Genomic DNA, 27,851 nt, shown 5'->3' on the forward strand with positions numbered 1-27,851 from the left:
ATCTTAAAACCTTTACTTTAATCCAGATTCTGAAAGTTAATGGTAATATTGATGTAAAAATTAAGTTCAGTGATGTTACAGTAAAACGGGGAAACATGCTTTTATTTTCTAGGTAAATCATTATATCAGATTTAATCTTTTTTGTTGTTGTATCCTATAAAGTAAAAGGTATTAAAAATAATTATATTGGCTACATAAAATAACTAACTCTATAATTTAGTTTCTACCCAGAGACTATTAGAATATCTGGCCTCAAAGATGTGTTAATGCAATTTTGAAATTTAATTTTGATGTATTGATTTTTTCCTGGGGGATAAGAAGTATCTCAAATGGAAAATATGATTTATAGTTTATACTTTACTAACAGGGAAAGCCTAAAGGTAATTTTAATAAAAAATAATATTTGGGTAGAGGAGAAAATGTAAAGCAGAATTAACTTTGGTTGATGATCTTGGTTTTTATGAGAATAAGCCACTTAAGGTCATTTTGTCAGCTCATCAGTGCTTAAGGGAAGTGGATAGTGACCCACTTCATCTTGAGACACTGTAAATTAAGAAACATTTCCCACTCTTTAAACTCTGTCAGTTCATTCACTAAGTGGATTTACTCAGCAAAGTCTATGGCACTGTAGGAAAGGTAAATGAGTTTTCAAATTATCTTTTACAAGCCAATATAGCTAGTCATGAGAAAGTAGAACGTGTCCTATAAGTCAGATTATTTCAAATAAGTGACATTGAAATGAGTATCTACAGATTCCCAAAGATACAAGACAATTCCATCTGTATCTAAATACACATCGTTTCTCTGCATGATGCTATGGACCAGTCACATCTGTGTGCCCTCCATCATTCCCTTCATGCCAAAGCAATAATGAAAACACAGTGGGCACTCAGAAGTTTTCACAGGATTGACTAGAATTTTGTCTTCAAAGAGATTTCATTTAAATCACAACTTTTCAAAAGTATTTCCTAATATAACTTAATATTTTATATATCATATATATATATTTATCAGTGTATAAATATATACTTATGTATATATGTATAAAATATAAATATATTTTCCATAGTTTTACTGAGGCCTAATATCTTTCTATTTTATAAGCCCAATAAAAACTGCTTTCTCTATCTTCTAGCAAATAGTGATTTTTATATTTTTACTTATATTGGCTTCATATTTTTTGTTTCCTCCTGCGATCTCTGCTCTTCTAACAGATAGGAGAGCGCTCTTCCCCTACATTCTGTCTTCTCAGCATCATCTTAGTTACTTCTGTTCTATTCTAATGATTATAGTTTCCTGTACTTTTTATTCTTTTCTTTTTTTTCTTTTTTTGAATCCATGCCATCATCATAATCCTGTCCAGAGGCCAATGTCAGTCATTCTTCTATTCATATTTCTTTGCTGAGCCTGGCTTCTAATATCTACTGAAAAAAAATGGTTCTTGAGATCTTAAAGATTGTAAGTCACAATGTGACATTGTTTATACCATAACATGGACAGTACTTATCACTCAATTTTAAGAAAGCTCAGGGAGCCAGTGAAATAATTCTGAAGGAACAAAGACAATCTCTTGAACTTGGCAGCAGCACCGGAACCTGAGCTAACCTTGGCAATGTGTTCCCTGGAGATTTAACCCTGGAAGCACATACTGTATACTGACTCTGCAGTTTTCCATCTGCGTTGCTCTCAAGAGCAGAGCACACCTGTATTGATGACAACATACAATTTTGTGACTTTATTAAAGGCTTCCCCGGTGTTTACAATGTCCTTGAAACCTACTGGGAGTTGTTTAAAAAAAGAAAAGAAAGGGGAAAAAATGAAAAGAAAGAACCTGTTTATGATTTTCTTAAGCTGGTCAGCTGATGAACTTGTTAAGTTTATTATTTATAAACTGTAAATAAGGCATTGCTGTGAAAATGGTGGAAATAGTTGGCGATTTATATTCCAAAGAAATTAACATGGCAATATAAAATTTTTATAAGTGGAAAGAAATTCAATGGGTATTTGACTCAATACAACTATTTTAATGTAAGACCTAAGATCTACTTTTCATGTCATGAAAGACCAAATTAATTAATCCATCCTTTTACTAAAAAGTTTACCTCAGTGACATAAATTAAAATTTTCTCTTTGTATATCAAGAGTCCTTCTATACACTGTTTCTAATGATCCACTTATTCTATTTACAGGGACTAACCCACTCCTGCTTCTGAGTTTCACTTCTGAAGACATCTCATTACATTGCCTCCATTGTAGTTTCTTCACTCAGAATCAACCTACTGATAAAACACTTTCAGATTTCCACTGTAATCCTGGCAGCTGACTTGCTTATAACAATTGTAATTAATCATTACTTGTAGCTTTGTTTCTAATGGTGTCTTTATCTCATGAACTATCTTTTGAATCCCATCTCTAAAATATCCCACAAGCATCTTAGAAACATAATTTGCAAAAGACAAAGTGCTTAAAAAGTAATTAAAAATCTGTAAATTGTTTTTCAAAACTATTTTTTAATTCAAGTATATTAATTGCTGTGTCATGGTATAGAATAATGTGATGACTGTGTAAAACAGTAACACATATGCAATAATACAAGAGAGATTAGATGGCTAAAAGAAGATCTTAATTCCCTTTATTCACTCTAATTTAGAACTTGCATTTCAGAAGAATGGTTTTCTGTTGTACATCTCTCTTGGTCAGGACTCAGAGACAGACTCTGTTTTCCCTCCATGTTGTATCATGCTACTAAATCCTGCTTTTCAGTTGATCTTTATTATTTCTCTCAAACTGTAGCTCTCACTGAAAGTATTCCTAGCAAGCTGTATTCTATACAACAGCACTGAAAGTCAGAATAAAATTTCCAAAACCGAGGGAGACCAGGAGGAATAAAGGCAATCATGCTAACATTCCATCTCAGTGCAGGAGCCAACAGAGAGAGTCTGGATTCTATCAAATTCACAATCACCCAGCTTGCTCCTAGAGACAATCTCTCCCTCAGCTCTCTGTAGAGCTGTCTACATCTACATAATTAGTGGTAAACATCAACCAAACCAAAATGCAACATCCTTCATTCATAAAGCAAAACAGGGCTATTTACCTGTCTCTATGTGTTCTATTTCTTGCTGGGATATATGTCAGTTGTTTGACATCTCCTCAGGTGCAAAGAAACCTCCAAAATGTGGACAGACCTTCCCTGCTACCAAGGTCCCACTTGTGCCTAGAGTGTGGACCCTAATTTTAGCCCTACTGATACCTCAGCCTAAGTCTCTAAAGAGGGTGATTGGTTGCAATGGTTAGTGAGCAGCCTCTGGAAGTGGGTAGCTGAGAAACCATTCTGAGAAGTCTAGATGCAGTAGGAAGGAGGGCTGAATTTCAGCAGAGGCTCGGGTTCCCTAAACCGATGTTCGGCTGTCCCACTCAACCCAGACCCAAAGATAATGTTGTTAAAAATTTTAATGCTGTATGAGCCCCACCCAAGTCTGGAGCAGTGAGACTGCTGTGGGAAAGCCCATGAATCAGCCCTGACTGTGATGATGTGGGAAATTCAAAAGGACAATTTGGAGAGAGGTGAAGAGAAAGGATAGAGATGGCTAGCTGTGAAATCAGTTGGTTTTTTCCCCCTAGATTTGCACTTGTCTTGAAGTTAAGATGATACAGCCATTATATTCTATCTCATAATAACAGCAATACGCCATGATCCTCTCATTCATGGAAAGGACAGACCTTAAGTAATGCAATCAGAGAATGTCCTCTAAATGAGTGGTTGAGCAATGGTGACTGGCCTTAAGTAGAATGCTCATAAGTAACTAAAGAGCTATGGAGCTTAAAACGGCCAACTTCAACCGTTATTATATTCTCACGCTTATCTTTATTGGGAGACCAACACCTGATCATCAGTACTGATCTTTAGACTTTATACATCAAACAAACTGTACGTTAGCAGTGAATTGTTGGGATAAGTTATTTCCAGATAAACTGGGAGAAGTGTTTGCTTCCAGTATTTACCTGCCTATAAAAGATACAGTCCTTTCATGGTATTTAAACACTCTTAGTTTCCATTTTTCTTAGAAAACAAGTTCAATCAGTCTTTGAAGATAGATATATCTCCTCTGTTCTTCCAATATGAGAAGCAGTTTTGATGTTTGAGCACTCATTGTTTACCATATATTAGCCCCAATGATGAAACAGGGTCTTTTACCTCTGTGTGATATTTTTCTTATCGGTAGCATTAAGTTCCTTGAAGGGAAAAGTGTTTTCCTATTTATTGCTGAGCCCCTAGGACTTCACAATCCTGGTTACAGCAGAAGCTCAATAAATATTAGTTGATTGGATGAATGTTGACTTTAGAGTTTTGCCTGTGAATGAGCAGGTACAGGAAGCTGATGAGATTTTGGAGAAAAATAGTGCTGAAATTATTCATTGCAGAATCAAATTCATTCTAACCCCAAGAGCAGCAGCTGGCATCTCTCCTTCTGTCCTTTTCCTTCCCACCTGGCATACGAGTAGAGAGGGGATTGTGATTGGATTTTCATCAGCCCAGCTTTACAGTCTTTTGTAGCCATTTAGACTCTTCAGCAGTCTCTATCCCTGGAAGGTCTCTGCAGCCTCGGCTGTGGTATACCCTCCACAGGCTGCTCTGCATGGCATCAGGCTGGATTGCAGAGGACACACTTGAAAGCATGAGTGCAGCTGCTGTAACATCTGCCACCACCTGACAGTGGATCTTTCCCAAGAATGCTCATCAGTTTTACAGCACTTTCACATAAAAGCACAGAGCAAAACATCAGAATCTGATAGCAGAGGTGGCCCTGGCTGCACGACCCAAGTCTTCTAAATCTGTTCCCGTTGCTTTGGCATCAGTTTATTCCTGGGGAAAAAATGCATCCATAAAAGAATGTCAGCAACTGTCATATGTGTTTGACTGTCCTGGTTAGTATTCCAGGGGAGGAAATATAATAATACTCTCCACACTGAAATACCTCCTGCTCTTATTCTTTAGTTTCTTTAGTTGTCCTGAATTCACAGTCATTTCCATATCTGCATCATCTGCATCTAGTCTTTAATATAATACATATAACAAATCCAGAACACACACTCTATTATTTAAGAGAAATAAAAAGAAAATTTCAATCATTAAAATTATCACAAAGCCTGTAAAATCATGAACAGAAACCATTACAGTGAATAAAAAGAGAAGAGACACATCTAATCAAAAATAAAATTAATTATAAAAATTTAAATGAAGAAAATTAAAATAAGGACAATTTACCATGACATCCTTTTAATTTAAGGCTCTTGAGAAATCCTTTTTTAAAAAATAAAGCTATTTTGTGTATGTTAGCCCATATGTGTCTTTCTGGAAAAGGTGATGTGTTTGTTCATCTCTTTGGGCAGTTATGGTAAAGGAGAAGATGTATTGTGGTCCTCTTATGAGTGAATTTGTAATAAGGTAAGGGGAAGATTTCCTTAAACATGCTTTAGCCTCTTTCCCACCCAATTTTCCTCACCCAGCCATATGACCCAGTGGGAGTTTGTAAGAATAATCTTAGAGTGTATGATGTTGCTTTTGCCTCCCTCTTGGGAGCAGCTATATTCTCAGAGACTACACTTTTGCTTTGATGGCAAAGAAAGACAGCAGCATCAAGAGAGTAAGGATTCTGCTTTCCACGACCTCGTAATGGTTTCTGTCTTCAAGATGAATCCTGTTCTCCTCTTGTATAACTTATATTTCAGGAGAAAGTTTGTCAGCATCATTTAAATGTTCTTATAAATACAGCCAGTTATGTAATATTGCTTGAGCTCATGTCCTCCAATCTCCAGTTATGAAAGTGATGGATAGATTTTTTCAACCCATTCCTCTTTTATTTCTCAAATTGTTCTGAACCAGAACAAGGATTGGGGTCATTGGTTTGGAAATCAGCCCTCTGAAACTATCAACTTAATGAACTTAAGAATTAATGCTCAGCATGCATTACAGTATTTTATTAAATTTCTGTTTTCCTGCATTTCAAGTGGAATGATTTGTTCTTTGAAAAGCATCAACGAGGTTCCTTTTATCCATTTTATTCACAATCATCTAATTTAAGAAATATTTTAGGAGAATTTATCAAATCTTTATAGTCATTTTTAATAGACAAAAATTCTCAGAGGATTTTGCAAGGAGATGTGTAAGGGAGGGAGAGAGATAGGGGGAGAAGAAACAAAGAAAGAAAAGAAAAGAAGCAATGTTTACAACCCTTTTGGTTGATTGTCCATATAAAAACAGTTAAAGGATATAGAATGTCAGTACAGCAGTAGCAATTACTGCATTTCTCATGGATTAGTAACTGCCTGAAATCTACAATATCTCTTTTAAATTTGACCATAGCCAATGCAACTGATGCATTTTCTTTCTAGTATATTAGAGGCAAACTCAGATATACGGAGATTCACACAAATTACACAGAATTTTATAGAAAGAACCAGGTCACGCTCAGTTAAAGCCTATATGACCCCAGTTAAAGCATTAATTGCTGCATGTTCACCCTCAGAGAATATGAATTATAATCTATAACAGTACTTTGGATGTCTAAGGCCATGAGGTACAGAGTGGGGAACTTTAGAAAGGGCTAAAGAGCAGGGAAAAGCTTAAGAGAGTATGGCAGGTGCTGGGGGTCAGGTAACAAATTCTGTTTATCTCACTAAAGAAAGTGATAAGTGAATAGGTAATTATGATGATGAAGTTTTTGAGACTCCAGACAAAAGAGCTTTATCCATTGAGATAGACATTGGAAAGTAGGAAATATAGTGGCTTTGAATGGATATCTTTCATGGGCCTGGGCAGTGCCAGACACATTAAAATGATTATGCTTTTAACTTTCCTGGCACTGGACCAGAGAGATATGTTAGGTTCTATTTTAGAAATAGAATAAGATAGTCACAAAGGCATATGCCTGTATTCCCAGCAGTTCAGAGGTGGAAAGGATGCTAAGAAGTTCAAGGTCATCCTCAGTTGCACAGTGAGTTCCTGGCCAGCCTGGACTTCGTCAGATCTCATCTCAAAAACAAACACTAAAACAAAGCCAAAAATATGGAAAGGTCATGTAATAATTCACTCACATTCAAGTAGTTAGTAACGGACAGAATTTAAGTTTAAAAGATTCCCCGGTTACCTTATTAAAAAATGGTATACTTAGAAGGAAAGGTAAGTTTGTGAGACTGACTTTACTTTTGGGTAAATTCACATTCACAATAGCAATATATCACCAGGCCAAAATTATTTTAATTGATGGACTTTAGAACTTTTGTGATGTTCAAGTTTTACAAGGACACAATTGGCAGTAGCAAAAGTAAGCATAAAACCCAGCAACCCTTGAACCCTGAGACACCACAGGAAATTCATTTTCGTTCCCTGCCAGAATCAAGAAGTTGGAAGAACTAAGTCTCCACCTTGCTCCAGGCATACTTTATCCCCTATAGAATCCCTATCTGTCTTACCACAGCCACTGAGTCTCGAATGAATCTGTATATGGAAATCTCTGATCAGATACTTTGATTCATAGACGGGCCCATCGGTATAAACCTTAAATATTTTATTTGAAACTGTAAGAAGCTGCTACCTTCAAGTCTTTCCCTGGGCTGTGAATATATAGCCCCTTTGCTATTTTTTCAGCCATCCTATTATGGGGAATTCAACCAGAATATGTTACTAACTCCTACTGCACTAGATCTAAATTTAGCCTGTTTATAGAAGCTTTAGTCACTTCTGCCTTTAGATCTCTTAGTCAACTCATTGCTTAAACCAATTTAGGCTGAGTGTGATGCTTTAAGCCTAAATCTTAATACTTGGGGTGCTAAGGCTAAATGATTACCATGTTTAAGACCACCCTGTGCTCTTCTATGAACTCAAGGCCAATGTGGGTTATAGAATCAATCAATCAATCAGGGGTTGGGGGAAATAGCTCATTAGATAAAATGTTGGCATTGCATGCATAAAGACTATAGTTGACCCAACCCCCCAGGACACATTTAAAATGCCAAGCATGGAGGCACTTTATAATCCAGATGTTAAAGAAGGAAAGACAGATAGGTGTCTGGAGCTTGTTAACCAGCAAGCATAACCTAATTGTCAAGGCCCAGACCCTAGAGAAACAACAAAGACTATTTGGGTCCAGCCCCTCAATAGCCTTTTCCCAGGGTCTGTGGAAGAATCTACAACCATCTGATAATCTAATCATTGAAGATATCAAATGAATATATGACCCGAAACTCTTTAGTCCATTCACTTTATTCTTCTGAGTCAGTTCTCTCTCTGCACAGCTTCTTTTCTGCTCTCATAATTAGCTCTTTTCTTGCCTGATTTCTCTCTACAATTTTATTCTCTTCCCTCTATGTGCTATCTTAATTCCTTCATCTAGTTCTGCCTCATCTAGGTTCTCATCCGTCTATTTCTTTCCCATCGTAGCTCCTCTCCCATCTTAGTTCCTCTCTTTATTTTTCTAAGTTCTCTCTTGCATTCTTCCCTATCTAGTTCTTTCCCATCTCCTTAGTTCTTCCCATCTCCTTCTTTCTCATCCAGTTCTTCTTCATCTTGTTCTTCCCCACCTTCCATCTAATTCTTCTGGTACTCCTATCTAGTCTTCTTCAAGTATTTACTGTTTACTGTTATATACCTATGCAATAGCAATGCTCTGGCTAAGGCAAGGTCACCAGGCTTGTATTCTCTCTGTGTCAAAGTGGGGGTTGATAAGATTCCCACAAAGAGCAGTAATTATCAGCTACCATTTACAACCCAAAAGTGACTAAAGGGGAACAGAATCAACTTAGGGCTAAATTTGGTTAGAAGGAAAATTATGCATTCAAACTAAATTCTTAGAAGTGGTTAGGTAAAGTATTAGTAGTCTATCAGCGACAAGTAAAAATAAAACTACCTTATTTTCCTCTGGCCCTTTATCTCTCTGAGCTATTTTGGCTGCCACCATTTTCTGGCAGGGCAGGGGAGTGCACTTGGTGGCTAGGCAAGCTGAGTTACAGCTTCATCTACCTGGTAAGTAAAAACCCATTAGTTCTGAGTTTATTGATCTAGAGCAGAGATAACATTTGGAAGAAAGAAGGTTAAGCTTAGCACATCTGCCAGACCTTCTCAAACAGATAGTCTAGAAGCTTAAGTCTGTTCTTAGAAAGTCTGGGAGGTATTTCAGATAAGATACTTTCATCCAGAGAAAGTCCTGGCCAGATGTTGCTAATGATGATAATTACAGAAAGGCCTGACATTAGGGGTCTGGCTGTGTTACTGATGTTAGCACAGTTAGGAGAAGGTTGTCCAAATATTCCAATAGTAATGGGGAAATTGTGCTCAATGAATGATCAAATACACTGTTCTTAGAAAAAGAACAGAAGAGCTATGATAGCATGCAAGAAATTCATTGCAGGAGACAGATAATATTCAAAAGCCAATAAGGCCAAGTCCTCCTTGAGTCTTGGCTTTATCCTCTGGAAATGTCCTTGACTTCTTCCAGATATAGCTTTGTAATAGTCAGCTAAATTCCTACTTCATATTTCTGCATTCTATAGCAGAGAATGACCCTGTCTCAAAAAACTTGAAAATTCTTCCTCTGCCCCTTTGATATGACAGTATTTTCACATTTTATTCCAGCTTTGCATACCAAGAATATCTTTCTCAAGAACCCGAGACTGATTCCTTCTACATATAGGATTAAATGATAATCCTCTTATTTGAAGTCTCTTTAGGAGTAAAGAAACCTAGAGCAATGAGATTGTGTCCTTCTACAATGTCAGAATATGTTTAATAACAACACATTCATAATGTATGGTGGTTTTAGTGGCACCTGTTCACCAGATGTTGTCACTTTCCTTGGTCATCTTGACTGTGGAGAACGCATGTCCTTTCACTCCAAACTTATTCACCGATATTAGCTCTCAGATCACTTCACACAGTCTATCTCTTTTGCTGTGGGACGGTCTGTATGTCAAATTGCTCTAATTGGTCAATAAATAAAACACTGTTGGCCAGTGGCCAGGCAGGAAATAGGTGGGACAAGGAGAGAGGAGAATTCTGGGAAGCGGAAGGCTTAGGAGAGACACTGCAGCCACCGCCATGACCAGCAGCATGTGAAGATGCCAGTAAGCCACCAGCCACGTGGCAAGGTATAGATTTATGGAAATGGTTAATTTAAGATAAAAGAACAGTTAGCAAGAAGCCTGCCACGGCCATACAGTTTGTAAGTGATATAAGCGTCTGAGTGATTATTTTATAAGTGGATTGTGGGACTGTGGGGCTTGGGGAACCTGGAGAGAAGCCCTCCAGCTACAAATGGTGCCCAACGAGTTGGCAAGAGTTTTCACCTAAAACCTGAGAAAAGATTCTAAAATGAAACTAAAAACAGCTTCCTAATTGTCTCTCTCAAATGAGCAGCAGCCTGCCGGTTTGAGCTACTGGCGGGTTCCTAGCATGCAAGCTTGATCTGTAGTATGGCGGGAATGAGGCCTCTGCAAGTGGCACATTAAGCTGCATGGTGGATTTAGCCTTTGCTAGTACAAAAAAAAAAAAAAAAAAAAAAGAGGTTTCTGGGCTACACGCTGCTTGGATAAAAGCACAGACCCACGATGGCTCCCAGAGCTGGCAGAAAACGTACCACCGCCATGTTGGGAAGCTGAAGTGGGTGGAGCCAGCAGCCACAGTGCCGTTTCAGGCTTAAAAGGCTGCAGTTTAAAGCAATAGGCTCAAGGTAATATAAAAAAAAAAGCCACATAAAGATGGCTACCACACAGAGAATCTGGATTATGTTCTCTTTGATATTTGTAACTGAAGAAAAACATTTGATTGCCAAAGCTGTTGAGTTATGCCAAAATGTATTATTTAAAGGTACCTTGACTTCAAAATTTGGATGTAAGGATATGTTGCTTTGGAAAGGAGGCTCTGTTTTTGTTTCTACAGAAAGCCAGAGGCTATGGATTTGTTCCAGATTAAGATACATCAGGTTTGACCAGCCAAGACCCCCTGAAAGGTCTGTGATGACACCATGGCCCAGATGATCCAATATCCAGAATCGTTTCAAGACAATTGGCTCAGACGATACAGCCTCGTGGACTACTCCATGCCCCATAGGATACAGCGCCCCCCTCCTGCAGGAAGTAGTAAGAGAAGCTACGCCCAAATTCCCAAATATACCAAGCTGACTTTGGAGATGTGTAAAAGTTCAAACCTTCCTTTAAAAAAAAAAAAAAGAAAGGGGAAGTGTTGTGGGATGGTCTGTATGTCAAATTGCTCTAATTGGTCAATAAATAAAACACTGTTGGCCAGTGGCCAGGCAGGAAGTAGGTGGGACAAGGAGAGAGGAGAATTCTGGGAAGCGGAAGGCTTAGGAGAGACACTGCAGCCACCGCCATGACCAGCAGCATGTGAAGATGCCAGTAAGCCACCAGCCACGTGGCAAGGTATAGATTTATGGAAATGGTTAATTTAAGATAAAAGAACGGTTAGCAAGAAGCCTGCCACAGCCATACAGTTTGCAAGTGATATAAGCATCTGAGTGATTATTTTATAAGTGGATTATGGGACTGTGGGGCTTGGGGAACCTGGAGAGAAGCCCTCCAGCTACACTCTTTGCTTCTAAAAAGGCTAAATGGTCCCAGAAAAGTTAAAGAGGGTTGAGAAGTGGGCGATAAAAATATATATAGAATGTGTATTTGAAAGACGGGGAACTAAGGCAAGCTTCAGGGAAGAAGATGAAGAACACAACTGCTTGGGCAATAGGTTTAAGCAAAACTCTAGACATGAGGCAAGATGCAAGGAAAAGGGCATGACCTCATCAAGATGCAGGAGCAGGTGGAAGCATGGAGAGTGTGTTGAGATGGACAAAGAGGAGGACTGGCTGACAGAAGCTGACTATGCAACTTCAATAGTGGGGACCAAGCTGAATCCCCTGGGACAATCAATGTTCCTTGACACATGCATGGTAATCAAATGACAGAATTAGTAAGGTCGATCACCATGGTGAGGCTAGCTCTCTACATCTTTATGGTATCTAAGTGAGTGAGTTAATTTCATTTTTATCCCAATGTGTCCAATAAATTCTTGGGCATGGTTTTCCTGATATGATGTTAGTATCCTCTTCCATATACCCCTAGATTACCAATTCACCTCAAGAAATTTACAGAATAATGTCCCAAATAAGTTATTTACTAGTCTGTGCTGTATGGTTGGTGAAAGACAGATGGTGGCATTCATGTGTCCTCTCAGGTGAACAGTGATCTACCATCTTCAAAATAGAGTCCAACGCTGCTTGTAAAATGAACTCACTGAAGGCAAGACATAGTCTAAAATAATCACTGTTTTATGTAATCAGCAGTAATTTAGAGCAGAACATAATGAGCTCAAAACACAGGAGCACTTGATGTAAAGATAAAGTATACTCTTCCCTTAGGTAAGGCCAGCTGTCACACACAGACAACATGTGACATCCATCTTCCACCCTCCACTGCCAGTTCTTAAAGTCACTGTTTTGCCTAAACTATGTCCACCATCAGTCTTCTTTTCTCCATTGGAAGAACATCGAATAGACTCTTCCTTGCACACATAACTTTGATGCAATTTTTACTTTGATACCACTCACTGAAGTCAGCAAGTGTGTTTTAGATAGTGACACAAATTTTAATGACTCTGTAGCCCATTAGCCTTTGGATTCAGTAGAGAGATCTGATAGCAGTGTTTTTTTTATTATTTATTTATTTATTTTGATAGTTGAGGATGTTAGCTTTTTTGCACATGTTTTAGTAAGGCTCTACTAGAAAGCAGTATACTTACTTTGAGCCTAAAATCAGATATTTAATGAAATATGAACTTGCTGAGATATCTCCCCTGCCGGAGGGCTGCAATTCAAGGTTATCTGTGACCATTAATTTGGAGACCTGGAGATAGGACTGCAAAATTTCTGGAGCAAAAGTCAGATCTGTGTGAGGTAGGTGGGTGAGAGATAGAACAAGAGATGAGATTGGACCCGGAGAGGAAACTGACCCCTCAGGCCTTTCCTGAACCTTTAAAGTATTATTTTGGCTGACAAAAGAAATAATCATTCCAGCTTCAGTGAAGCCTGAGGGCGAAGGTCTGGTTAGCTGTGTCTCTTCCACCTGAAGCTTTATTTCAAAGCCAGAGACCGTGTGTTTGTTAGATACCAAAAATCCAGATACATGTTCTGCAGAAATCTCAAACTTCCAGACATTTCAGTTTCTAATGTCCTTGCATTTAGGCTTGATCACAATATTAAAACCTTATTGAGTTTGTATACTCACAGCACTAGTCCTGTTTTAACTCACATAATTGCAACTAAATTGTGCTATATTAATTATGTGTTAGAAAACCCAGACCATCCTATTCCTCAATGAAGGATCTGAGTATTAACATATTAAGGGTTCTGCATGTTTAATTATAAAGTACTCAAGTCATTTATTCAGCTATAATCTGTTATGGGTAGAAAGTATATAATCTTCTTGATGATTTGCTTGATAAATGTATTTGTCTTTTTAATGAGCTTCTTTGTTGAGGTGGTTAGAATGATTAATGTCCTGGAACACATCATCAGTAACCTTGAAAACCAAAAGTCAATATTTGGGAAAAATCCTTACATAGTGAAATGTAGTGCTTAAAACTGCAGAAATCTCCATGGGATACTAAGCCAGCTGATTAGCAGACATGTTTGACATGTTGCTATTTAAACAGGATTAAATGTGGGTAAGTGATGAGGGGGAGGCAGGGAGATGGGGAGGGGCCCAGAAAAGCAATTATAGCACAAGACTATATAAGCTCCATTATTTCCAAACAGATTTGGTAGTTCAAATCACTAATTGCTTTGCCCACAGGACTACAAAAATACAGCAAAGAGCTATAATTTACTCAAAGAAAAAATACCCAAAAGCAAATATATATTCCATTGCATAACTGTAATTACCTTTCATTTTTAATCAATGGTCTGACCCTAAGTATGGCATACTATATTTTGTGTATTCCACAGGCAAAGGATGTTTATTCTAGAATATAATCATCACATATCTGGAGAAATTACAAGAAAGAGAATTCATAAAGCAGAAAAGCAATAAGGCAGAGTGGGAAATTCATATTAAAAATGAAGATGAAATGCTTCTTGTCAGCTGCTTTGCAGATTTCTCCTGAGCACACAGTAACTCTGTGTAGTTCCTGTAAATTGACTCGACATCACTCAGATTCACTTTTTGCCAGTCTTTGATTCCCCTTCCTACTTTTTCTTCTCTTCTATTACTAAGTTAGAGCCAAACAATTCTTCCATAAATAACATTCTCATGAACAGAAAAGAGGAAAGGATTAGAAAAAGTATATTCATACCATAGTAAAAGCAACTTCCTTTACATTTACAGCTTTGTTTAGACCTCAGGCAATGGAAGGAATTGTAAATCCTTGAATAAGATATGTGATCATAAATATTTAGATAAATGGCTGAACTCTTCTAAATCCAGGTATATAGAAACTACCAGGCATCTCTTTTGTACATCTTTTTTAGTAAAGTGTGGCATGCTGTTGGCTTCCTGGTTTCATTAGTGGCAGCTTGAATAGATATTCTTTGGTTTGGCTACTTTCTCACAGCCTATCATTTAAGTACAGCATACATGTGAGAATATGAATGTATGAGCCAGAATCCCTGTGCTTATTTTTTTTGTCCCTAAATGGTCATGTGACCAAAAATGAATGAATTAACAATCTGCCTCAAGTTCTGTGATAGAGTGGTATTTGATCCATGGCAAAGCTAAAAGCCACTAGAAAGTGCATCTGAGGTGGAACCACCAAAGTTAGGTTTATTCCTTCTGGTGCAGCAATGGAGCCATCTTTCCAGACCTGGTGAGATCCAGATGTGTTTGAAACCTTAAGAGAAAAGAGATTCATGTTTACAAGATTTCATCTGGAGGGTAGTTGGAAAGGAGCAGGCATGTTCTTTGTATTGGCTATTGCCAACACGTAAATACATCTTGATGTTGGGGATCTTTTCCTAAGTCATAGAAAATAAATCAGGGGTTACAGTTGCCGCTGGAAAAGTAGCAGTCATTGAATAAAGCTGGAAACAAAGTATCTGGTGATCACTATTAGACTATGTCTGTGTGTTATTTGTTGTTGAGACATAGCTTTGAAAGGTTCTCATGGTCACTCACAATTCTCATTAAATAAATGGTGACATAGTGTGAAAATACCAAGGCTTTGCCAGCAATGGGGGCAGCTACAAATGAAGCTATCAACGGGCTTTGTTTTCTTAATATTTTTCTTCTGTATCTTTCATTCTCATGACTTTCATTCCCTTCCTTTATTCCTTCTCAATCTTTTTTTTTTAAGCCAAGAGCAAAGCTGGAAACTCATTAATCAAAAGAACCTAAACAAAAAATTCTCTAAATAAAGTTTTATTTTTAATTTTTCCTTTATACAATAAGCTACCATCTAAGATGATGGCCACATATTAACTATAAGGACACTGGACAGGACTCACCAATCAACTCCACTATAGTTCTTTACCACAAATCACTATTGTTTCGGGTAATACACAGAAACTAGAAGCCTACATGGACAGAGTTGGAACACAACACACATCCCAAGGTCCACATGGATCTTCCTCAATTAACCACATATTTAATCTGGTCTTCTTGTGTACTGGTCCACACAGCAGCATCACAAAGTACTTACTATAGTAAGCCACCTTCCTTTGCTAGCACAAATGATACCAAGCACTAATAGTATTATCCATGGCTATATGAATACTATTAATAAAATGATTTGTAGTTCTCCAAGGAAAATTAGTATATTATCCCCTTTTCTGTTTCTGATAGTATAATGCCATGGACTTGGTAACCTATAAGGTACTTTGTATAGCTCCCCCATCTGGAGGTTAAGGATACACATCTACAATACCTTTTTGATAGCGCCATCTTCAGGCAGTGCAGAGCAAAACACAGCAAGTGATGAGCAACACACCTGGGAATCCTCTAACATCTTGCTCTATTTGCTAGTTTACCAGGATGAAGTCGGGGGAGCTTCACCCAATGATGGCTTTGTCAAATCCTAATCCCCTCCCAAAGTCCCAGCCTCTAAAACTAGATGTGCATTAAGTTTACCCTTTCTTTTATAAACATTATGTCTCAATGCATGAACCTTTGAGGGACACATTCAAATGTTATCCAAAGCGAAGCTACAGCAACAAGAGTGATGCAGTGACTAACAGCCTAAAAAAGATCTGAGTGAAGTTTCACAAGATCTGCAAATCATACGACTGAGTGCATTGTGAAGGAGTCACCCTTGCAGTGTCTCTGGTCCTATAAACAGAGCTTTCATCTCACACAAAGTCAAAGTACCAATGTCTGTTTGTTTTTGCGTTCGTTTCCCTTCTCTGTTTCACTCCCTCCTTCATTTTTCTTTTCGTTTCAGAATCTTCCTATTAGCATCCAACTGGGCTGGCTTCAAACTTAATATTCTCCTACATCATCTTCGTGAGAGCTGGGATTAGAAGTGTGTGCTGTCATCCCAGGCATCAAGATTCATTTGTAATAAGATTGAATGTTGAAATAGTGATTAAAGAAAATGGAAGTGCTTAGGTGAACACAAAGGAAGAAATCAACCTTATGAAGAATGTAAGGAATAGTAGATGAATTTGGATCAGAAGGCTCAGATGGAGGCTGACATATCAGTGATGGTTAGCTTTATATTTGTAGCCATGACCTGGGAAAAATAAAGCTCCCAAAAGTTATATCTTTATTAGCTAATATTTGAAGGAGTTTTGTAATAGAAGTATAGGAAAATATATAGAATACCAATTAACCTATCAACAGTGAGCACTGAGGAATAAGAGTTTGAATTTCTAATATGAAAACAAGGAAAAAGCCGGGCGTTGGTGGCGCACGCCTTTAATCCCAGCACTCGGGAGGCAGAGCCAGGCGGATCTCTGTGAGTTCGAGGCCAGCCTGGGCTACCAAGTGAGCTCCAGGAAAGGCGCAAAGCTACACAGAGAAACCCTGTCTCGAAAAACCAAAAAAAAAAAAAAAAAAAAAAAAGAAAACAAGGAAAAGTGGAAGAGCATTAGAAAGTCAATATTTCAGTGTCTTGACTGAAAATTATCAAAATAATATGTCTTGAAATCAAAACCAAGCATCTTTTGTCAGCTATGTATTGTTAAGGGAGGCTCACTGGGGCAAAATTATGAATTATATATTACCATTATTATTCTATCACTGCTACAAATAAATAAGAGAGCTCATCCAACAATACACATACAACTCTGTGAAGACAAACATGGAGAGATTTTACTTACCTGTGTTCTGGGATCTCAAATTATCTATGTACTAACTGACTTCACCTACAATACATGAAGGATTATTTTATAGCTTGAAACAAGGAAGAAAAATAGGCATCTCTTTCCCCACAGTGACGAGGAGAAGGAGGCTCTAATTTCTTCAGTGACTGCATTTCAAGGAAATGGCCCAAGGTTACTGAGGATTTTTCAACCTGGCAAAGTGTTCAGAAACTGTAAAAATACTTATACCTCAAAAGAAGAGGAAAAAAACTTATAGGCTTTCCAAAATCAACATTTTGAGACAAGGGAAGTCTGTAACAGAGAGGAAGATGTCAAATAAGCTTGGTCCAGCTATAGAGACTACTAAAGGTATCTTTCTGTTTACCTCCCAGTACATTTGTCTTCCATAGGATGATAACATTACTCCACAGCTTGTCATCTCCCAGTTGTTTGGAAGTCCCATGATCCAGAAAGAATGGCTAGGTCTTAATTGGAAAAATAGATGCTAAGATCAGTATGTTGGAATTTAGAATATGAATTGTTAACTATACCAATAACTTCCTACTCATACTGTTCAGGTTCGAAGGACGGTTGTTCTTAGTGATTATGTGATAAAGTCCTTTCCATGGGAGCTGAAGGGTGGCTCTCTCTGTCTCTCTGTCTCTGTCTCTGTCTCCCCCCCTCTCTCTGTGTGTGTATGTGTCTGTCTGTCTGTCTGTCTGTCTGTCTGTCTGTCTGTCTTAATATTTATGTAACTATCTTGTAAACCTTCTTCATTTTTTTTCAGTTTAAATTATTTATTTGTTAACTGAAAAAGCTAGATAATTGAGTGTGTTGGTACACACCCTTAGTCTCAGCACTCAGAGGACACTGAATTCAATGTCAGTCTGATGTCAGGGGACACTGAATTCAACTGTGGCTACAGGATTAGACTCCTTTTATGAAACAAATAAACATCATCAATAACAACAAAAAAGATCTTTCTATAGCTATCTCGGGAACTATGTTGCTGGGTTTTTTTTTTTTCATTTTAAATTTTTTATTCCATTAATTTAAAAAGTGAGAAACAGAGGGCCTAGACATCTTCAGTAAAACAATATTTGTTAGACATGTCAATGTAGTTATATATACCATTGCCATTTGTACACATGAACCCACAGTAGCTTACACTGTATGCACAAGACCTTCACAAGATTGAGCCAGCCAAAATTTCAGCATGGATCCAGGAGTAGCTCAAGAAGTCCCACTCCTATCCACGGAGCTACTGTCAATCAACAGTACTGGAAGAGGAAGTCAATGTTTTTCAGAAAGTCAGGAACTGGGCCACTACGCTTTCACCTGTAGATGGTCCCACAGTCACAGACATCCAACCAGCACTAAAGAGAATCAGGTTATTGGTTTTCAAGAGTGCATGAAGTTGGAAGGCAAAAGTGGTGGAGGATGAAAGGGGAAGTATTGAAGTGAAAAAAATGGAAGACAGACTGGGTCAAAGCACATTGTATACATACATATATGAAATTTTTCAATCAATAAATGAAAGTAGAAAACAAAAGGTGTATCAATTTAAACCACATTAAGTTTATTTGAAATATGGGCTTACATAGAGGACAAACAAATACAAGATTTCAGTTAACTTCTGTACAATCCACTGTTCGTTAAAATTACTCTTTCTTCAACAGGAACTCATCAAAACATTAAATCAATCATTCTTTCCTTTATATAATGTTAAATGTTAGATGCAAAATTCTCATGTAAATTGCTTTCATTGTTAACATGTATAACTAAGAAAAAAAAGCTTGAATTTTGTAGTTTATGTATACTGTACAAACAGAAAGCTGTTTCCCTCAAATACAAAGAAGCCCCCATTCATGTTTTATTGTTAGTGTATGTAATGCTCCCATGACTTACATGTCATGGTTTGTATTGTTTATACTAAATCACTTCTTTTGCTTTTTATGGCTCTCACCTTGTAGATACCTTGGGTCACCTCCTCCTATTTTTATTGTGTCCATACTCCTATATTGGTTAGCTTTTCTGTTCTCAATAACATTACTGATTTATTGATGGCAACTGTAAAGGAGACAGAGGTTGACAACTCTATGTTTTGGGACAGGCCCCGAGTCTAGGCAGAAATCAAGCTGGAAACTGATTTATATTGCTGAGACCATAGATGTTTTGGCAGTGTAAATCTCACCCCATTACTGCCCTTATGTTAACATTAGATAATAGTTTCTTTATTATCCAGATTGGCACACTAAAGGGATAAAATTATCTGAACTTTAAAATTATCTTACAATTTTAATTTCACTTATTGTTATTTCATTTTCAGGTGTGAATGGTGTGCAAATGAATGTGGATACACCCATGCCAAGGTGCATATGTAGAGGTCAGAGGACAACTCTGAAGAATTAGCCAAGGCAACTAAAGAACTATTTTTTTTTAAATTTTACTAGGGTTTAACTATTCAAATTTAAGTGGAAATAAGTGCATATCCATAAAGAATACATATTCAAGAATTCAGTTCTAGACTTCTTAGAGCTTTACTTCTTTGGGTCTTAAAATACCATCTGTACTCTCTCCTTGGAAGATTGAGGACAAGGACAAGAAAGAGTTTAAAAAGAATCTACATTTAAGTGAACATTTCAGTAAATATAAAGAAAAGAAAAACATCAACACTGGCCATAAATTAAATAAGGGAATAAATATGCAAGTCCAAGGTTTTCCACAGCATCTCTGTCATTGGTGCACATATGAATTATTTTTTCTCACTATACAGTATGTCCATCTTATAGCAACGAACCCAGTCATGTTAACTGATTTAATTCCTCTGAGAAAATAATAATAAAAAATAGCATCTGTGACAACCCTGTCTATTGGACAGTCTCCAATAATTGCTTTTCACTATACACCATTAGTTAATACTAACAAGACTAGATCAAAGAAAATTTAAGAGACATTTGAAGGTTTTTTTTTGGGGGGGGGCAGTATAGATCATATTCCAAAGTTTAAACCAACAGAACAATTTTTATTGGTTAAGTGTGGGAAGGATGTTGCTGGTCAGTTGCTACACTGGTAGGTTGTACATGAAGGAGATTGGACACTAACATTTGTAGACTTCCATCTGTCATACATTCTGATTGACACATCTATATCTGGGAAATAAATGTCCTATAAACAGCTACTGTAATGGTCCAGGCACATGAAATTTTGTTCACCAGAAATATAAGCTGATACATACTCACAGAAAAAATCTATTGTCAAGTAATTAAAACACAGGGAATAGCAAATCTCCCACATTCTATAAATAGAAAAATGAAGAGACAAGTCAGTATTGGTCACCAGGCCAGAAAGAAAGAAGCACTGTTTAGACATAAAAAGAGATCTTGACAATTTTATAATTTAATTATTTAAAAAAAATCTTTTCATACAACTTGTTTTGATATTTTCCCTCCTAAATTCTTCCCAGGTCCTCTGCACCTTCATATTCATCCATCTTTCTCTTTTTCAAAAGACAACAACAACAAAAAAGAAAAATTAAAACAAAACAATAAGACCAAAAAAGTATCAAAATGAAACAAAAAGCCCAAAAACAACAACAAACCCAAAGTCCATTTTTGTTGCATAACTACTCGAGGGCAGGGCATCTTGAATATGTTAGGATTCTAAATGTGAACACAAACTTAAGAAAGCCCATATCACAATTTGTCAGAAGAAACAGGATCTGAATAAAGCCCATTACTAAATGATTACAGACAATATTTTGAAAGTATATTTCACCAGGGCAGGACGCTTAATAGCTACTTTTGTCCTACAAAATTAAAAAGTTCATAAAATGTTTATTAGGAGAATTGATTTTTCATAAAGAACATGCATATTTTAATATCTGTAGGGAGTATAACTAATGCAACAATCTGTAAATAACAGGCATTGCATCCCACTTGTACACATAGAGATAAGAACAGATATAGAAAGACACAAATGCCACTGTTTGTGCCTCTGTCTTCCAGGATATTAGCCTTCATTATTCTAGTGGAAAAGGTAGCCTTGTCCCTCTTTACCATAATCCATACTAGGAGAAAGAGAGAGGGAAAGCAAAAGACAAAAATCTCATAAGGATGAGATTACAACTTGTACTTATCAATTTTATTTATCATTCATTATCAAGAACTAACCATTCATCTAGTTTTAGGCCCAGGGGAGGCTAGGAAATAGACTCATTGTCCACATACCCTTCTGACTAGCAAGGGAAAAAGATAGTGGGGTGATGATAGTGCTCTGTTGGGAGAGGTATTTTGTTGAACGTAGCTGCCAGGAGTAGCAGTGACCAAGAAGGCCAAGGATCATGAATTCAAGTCAGACTGAGCTATATCACAGTTTCAATGCCTGATTGGGCTACATACAAGACTTGTTTCAAAATGAATAAACTGGTGAATAAATCCTAAATAACTATACAAATAAGACACACTGCTACAGAATCAGACCATGTCTGTATATTCTATGTGAACATCTCATCACATCTATTGGTGACTGATATTTACCTTTAATATGGGTGTTCTTCTATTTCTTTCTCCCCTATCGTGTCTCTACCTAGCTCTCTGGGGGTAAAATGTAGGTCTAGCCATAAACTTACTCTTATGTGTATATGCCACAGCTTCTGCACACACAGTAAACGCTCAGCCATATGCACCACTGAGGTAATTAAGGAAGTCATGGCAAGCATCCTAGATTGCTGGGTAGCAGCTTGGCTCTCAGTACCTTCATACCATGCCCTGCTGGGCTAAATAGATTCTGAGAAAACAAACGTGTTGGGGGGCAGCATGAGACTTCAAAGCCAGCTTGACTATTTAGTGTTCAACACCCAAGCCAACACCCTGCCTAAGTGTCTCTTTGGGAAAGCAGAGCTCTGCCTTGGGAGGAAGTTATATATTTTGCAACTCAGCTTCCAAAATTGAAAAAAAAATCCTGAAATATTGCATTAGAGTTTATATTCCTTTTCCCTGATACTAACAAAAAAATTGCACCCTGAAGAGAATAGTTGTGCAAAGAAATTTGATAGCTCACTTGAATTAGCAAATCTCGCCTAAATAATTCTTAGTTTTAGGATTGTTCACGACCTTACCACACAAAACCATTTCTACATACACTCTTTTTCTAAACTTAGCTCATTATGAAGGCTGGCAGAAATCTCCATCATCCCTTCTTATTTTTAATAACTTTGCAAAATCTACTGTCAGCAAACTAATAACAAATATTCATGTTCTATCTGAATGAATAACATTAATAAAATGTTTAAGTTGTAAGAGCCACTAGCATAGAAGGTTTATATATTTTTTTTTATTTACTACCTAACACACACAACTGAGAATACTGCTTGGCTTGTAATGATTATATATAATTGAATGAATACCAGAGACTGTACAGGTAAAACATAGCTCATGTGTAGAGTGAGTGGAAAGACTGTGTCTCAGGCCGAAAAGCTTCTTGTGAAATACACTTGCTAAGAAAGCTTGAGGGCATAGGAGTAGACTTTCAGAAATAGGATAATGGGATGGGGAGAACAGAATAGAATCAGATACATTCATTACTAGACAGAGGAGTGGTTCCTCTTCTATAATGAACTATTGAAAACTGCTTCCAGCCTATGAAAGGGGAGGAAGTGGTATTGGCATCAATTATGTCAGCATGCTTTCGGTAAGATGAATAGCTCTCATAGCCAGAGCCTTTCAGAAATTATGAGAGTCTGGGACTATTCCACTTTCTGATACTTTTACTATATAGAAAAAATGGTGAACATTTATCAACTGGAATGAAAATGAGGTGTATTTACAACATTACACTGAATGAAATAAAATATTTGAAAAACACATTCATAAAAATCGACATACATGGTTTTATAAACTTACTTCACTTAAAAGTTAGAACACTGTTGTGATAGTTTGAATGTAAATTGGCCTCCATAATCTCATAGGGAGTGGCGCCATTAGGAGATGTGGCTTTGTTGGAGTGGGTGTGGCCTTGTTGGAGGAAACGTGTCACTGTGGGGGTGGGTTTTGAGGTTTCCTACACTCAGGATACCACCCAGTGTGTCAGTTGACTTCCTATTGACTGAAAGATGTAGAACTCCCAGCTCCAGCACCACATCTGCCTGAAAACCACCACCATCTGCCTCAGGATAATAATGGACTGAACTTCTGAAACTGTGAGTGAGCCACTCCAATTAAATGTTATCTTTGTAAGAGTTGCCATGGTCATGGTGTCTCTTCACAGCTATAAAAGCCTAACTAAGACAATGGTTTTCATCTGAGGTCTGCTATGAATGTGAAGCACAGACCAGATTTTCCTTTGGGGGCTTCTTAGCTACACATCACTCTTAGCATACACCTGAACACACCTTTCCAGCTCTCTGTGTGTTCCTTGATGCTCTGAGTAAACTCAAGAGCACTTCAAATATTTATCCCTCTCCCTCTTTCCCTCCCTATCCATCTGCTTCTCCCTTTCCTGTCCCTGGTTCCTTCTCTTTCATGTCCCATCTCTTTTCTTTTAAATCATTTTCTTCATCACATCCACATAATTTGCTTCTACAGTAAGTTTCTCTCTATTACCTTTGGGTCAGAGATAAAAGGGAAAAATAAAACATTCCTCTCTCAAAAAAAATCTCCCAAATAATAAATGAATAGATGAATTAATGAATTCCTATCCTACGCCTTTCTTTTCATTTAAGTCCACAGAAGAGGATGTTTTTGCCTAGTGTGTCAGAATATGCTTTTCTACTTAATACTTATAATACTATTATCAGAAACAAGTAGAGGAAGGATGGTTTATTGCTACAGGATGCAGCAAGGGATAGTGACTCACAACTGTGTTCCCAACAGGTAGGAGGCAGAGGCAGGAGGATCAGAGTTCTAGGCCATGCTTGGTTATATCCTGAGCTCAAAGCCGTCTTAGACTATATGAAACACTGTCTACAAAAAATCAAAACAATAAAAATGAAGCAAACTAAAACATAATACAATTGGTTGAAAAATAACATTTTTTATATTTTTAGAATAACTTATTTTTATCTTTTAAATAAGCATACACATAATGGACTCCATTATGACATTATCATACATATATCATTGTACTTTGTCCCTTCATCTGCAGGGCAATTGGGAAAATGATGTGATGGTCTGGTACAGCAGAATAACCGCTAGCTGTGGCTGACCACAGTTACGTTTTATCTCATGATCGGTGTTGCAGAAGATGCTCAACGTTCCTAACAAAAAGAAATGATGAATATTTTTAAAGTTTGATAGCATTTCACAGTGCATATAGGTTACAAAATGGCACAGTGTATTCAACAAATATTTATAATTACAATGTAGCAACTTAAAATGAAAATAGCTTAATACAATCCAAAGTTAACTACCACCAGAGCCACTTTACCGTCACCGTACAAATTGAAATTAAAAAACGTATCTTTTTTATCATACTTACCTAATTGGTCAAAATGGCATTTTAGCAAAGGTAAATGACCTGAGAAACCTTTTTATTCAGTATATACACAGGCATACATTATGGTTTGAAGAATAAAGCTTTAACTGAAATGGTTTTTTGTGAGAAGTGTTTATTTCCAGATGATGTGCACAATCGAACAAGAAGTGAAGGATTTGTTCCTTGCAGAGGCTCTGCTCTGAAGAGCCAGAGGTCAGCCATGCCGCATATTGGAACAATTTTCTTGTGACTCGTTCTTGTCCCATATTAACTTACTGTGTAATGAAAATACTGGTTTCCTGCCCATCAGTCCATGCCCCACATAACAGCAGTTTGGTTAGTTAATGTATTTGTTAATGTATTTGTTCGCCTTCCTTCTTTGCTAGAACCTGAACCTTTGGCTGCTTTGTCTCTCTCTTTTACACCTCTCATCTACAACAAAACACTCAGAGGATCAAAAGCAGAAAGAAAATTTAAGAGCATCATGAGAAATCCCTTTTCTTCAATATAATATAAAACCAGTGTACACAAAGCTGGTGCTTGTATTTTGTGTTCTTTATTGACTCTGAGAATGGTTTTTCCACACCTTTCAAAGAAACAGAAATCAGAAGGGCTGAGCTTCAATTTAAAAACCAGGATGTAAGCAGTTTAAATAGACATTAAGTGGAACAGAAACACCTTTTCTCATTTATCCTCAATTTGTTTTTATTTGTATCCTAGTTTAAAAAAAATTATGATCGATTTCTTCTCTGAACCACAATGATCAGATATTGCTTCAGTCAGCAGGTGAGGAAGGGAGCAGTTTTTGCAAAATGGCTTTATGACCAGTTCCATAAATATGTTCAGTTTATCTTTCTTGAAACTACAATTTCAGGCTCCCTGGAAGTGTCTAATAAGGGCGGTGTTGGGATCCATGAATATGCATTCATGTTAAGTATTCACTGGGGTTCATTTATATTACATTCACATATTAAATGGAGTTAATATATTCTGTCTACTTGTTGTGCTCTTGTCTACATGAGCTCAGGAAAATCAATGGGAGAGAGATATATAAAAAAGTGAAAAATCAGATTGGCTCAGTATGACTTTAGATTGGTATTTCCAGAATAAATTTACTGTTGTAGTTATTGTTGGATAAATATAGCTTTCTGTTTGCATTCCTACACAGTAATTGATTAGGATCTTCTAAAGAAAACGAGATTTTTAAAGCACACTTATTACAAAAGAATGACAATTTACATTTGCATTGGATTAATCTTAATCTTGTGAAGTGAAGTGAGTTTCCCCAGGTAAGTCAATGCAATGAATATTAGACTAATTTTTCTATGGAAGGTCCAGCATAGGTGGGAAGAAGAGGGTAAGAGTCTTGACTAAAGTCTCCACTAAAGATACCTCTGGACTTGCATGGAGATGTATGCATATTGTGAGGAGGTAGCTGGACTTGATCTTAGTGATAGTTGTTTTCCGATGAGGCATCCCTCAGTCCATGAGCTTGGGCACAGTGACTCTCTGAAGTTATAACACTGATAGGGATTAACATCTGAGAGTATCTTATCATCAGTGCTCCCAGAGCTAGGGAAGTAGATCTGTGATTCATGAAAGAAGAATCCAGGTAGCACACAATGTCCAGCCATAGATCATCACACCATATGCAACAAATCAGTCATGTCCGCTGTCTTCAGCTAAAATGAGAAGAAAATGATCCAGAAACTTGTGTAGGTAGTTTGAAATTCATTAAGTAGCTTAAAAATTATTGTCATCAACAGTATACCTATTATACTAGCTGTATTTTCTTGGTATATTTTGACTAAGAAATATATATGGTATTTATACAATAAGTATGTTGGAGATTAAGGAAGTAGAAATATGAATATAACAGTAACATAACTTTCCTAGTTACTACTGATCTAGTAGTTTAGATTACACAAGACAGTGACATAAAGAAGTGCTCTGTAATGATAAAGATTTTATGTAGGGTCAGACAAAATGTGTAGAGTTAAGAACAGTTCAGAATTTAAGGCACAAAAATGTTTTTTTGATATTGTATTATGGGACTGGGTTTAAAAGACAGATTTGTTTATTAGTAGATGATTCAAGACACTATGATTTGAATAATGAGAACATATTTCAATAAGAACTGACTGTACACGGAAGATGGAAAATAAATCAGTGTGGTGAGATTAAACTGCAATTGGTGTTAACAAGGGAATGATACTCCGATCCAGTAAAAGCAAGGGCAAACCAAAGCAAGGCTGGCTACTGGAACTAGAATTTTTCTAAAATAATGAACAAAAATAACCCCTGAAAACTGTCATTTGAGACTTACATATCTTTTAAAAGTGTTATGTAAATGTTAATTCCAAATAGTGATCTGTTCAGATAAACATTAACCAAGAGGATTCCTTACTAGGAAACTTACTACTGAAAGATTGTTCAGGAAGATTAATAAGCTAAAGGGAACTAATTTCAGAGAGTGGGAAGAACCAAGAGGCCACTTCACTGGTAAACATCAACACACTTTTTTCTAGATTTATTTATAAGGTTATTGATAATCAGAAGAAATATATATGATGAGTTTACCATATTGGTATAAAAGGCTGACATTGTGAATGAAGTGATAATAAATAAATGAAGTGAAATAAACAATAAAATAAATAAATATGATAATAAATAAATAAATAAATAAATGACATAGTAAAAACTAGAAGACTGCATCCACCTAAGGAAATATTTTCTGCTTTCTAGCAAGCTGGTTCAAAAGCAAGGTGCAGCATTAGAATCAACTGGATATTTGCCAGAAATGTAAATTTTCAGGGCTTAATTTTACAGAAAAATATTGTAATTGAGAAACGAAAAATGTTGCTGGTAGGTTAGTTTCAAATATTCATATTTTTGCAATCAACCTACTTAATTCTGAAGCATGATAGGTTGCCAATCAGAGGCCACATACTGGCACACACCATTCAGAAGTATTTTTAATTTTTTAAGTTGCATGGAAAGTCAACAGCTAATAAATAAATCTTATCTAACAATTTACTATCTATAAATTCTTTTAATTGTAATTTTCAGCATGTACAATAA

General features: G+C 36.9%; 1 long non-coding RNA gene across 3 annotated transcripts in view; it reads left to right on the top strand.

Annotated features, from left to right (window-relative positions):
• The window catches only part of LOC121821289 (uncharacterized), a 43,652-nt gene that overhangs the window by 10,347 nt on the left and 5,454 nt on the right, over window positions 1-27,851 (top strand). Inside the window, exons 2-3 of one of the 3 annotated variants that reach the window (XR_013043321.1) lie at window positions 16,436-16,700; window positions 19,627-19,669. This is a non-coding gene — a long non-coding RNA (uncharacterized LOC121821289). Of the gene's footprint in view, window positions 1-16,435; window positions 16,701-19,626; window positions 20,265-27,851 lie in introns of those variants that run through there. The other 2 variants (XR_006062015.2, XR_013043320.1) reach the window with 2 other exon arrangements.

Source organism: Peromyscus maniculatus, chromosome 11 (assembly GCF_049852395.1).
Source record: "Peromyscus maniculatus bairdii isolate BWxNUB_F1_BW_parent chromosome 11, HU_Pman_BW_mat_3.1, whole genome shotgun sequence".
NCBI lineage: Eukaryota > Metazoa > Chordata > Mammalia > Rodentia > Cricetidae > Peromyscus > Peromyscus maniculatus.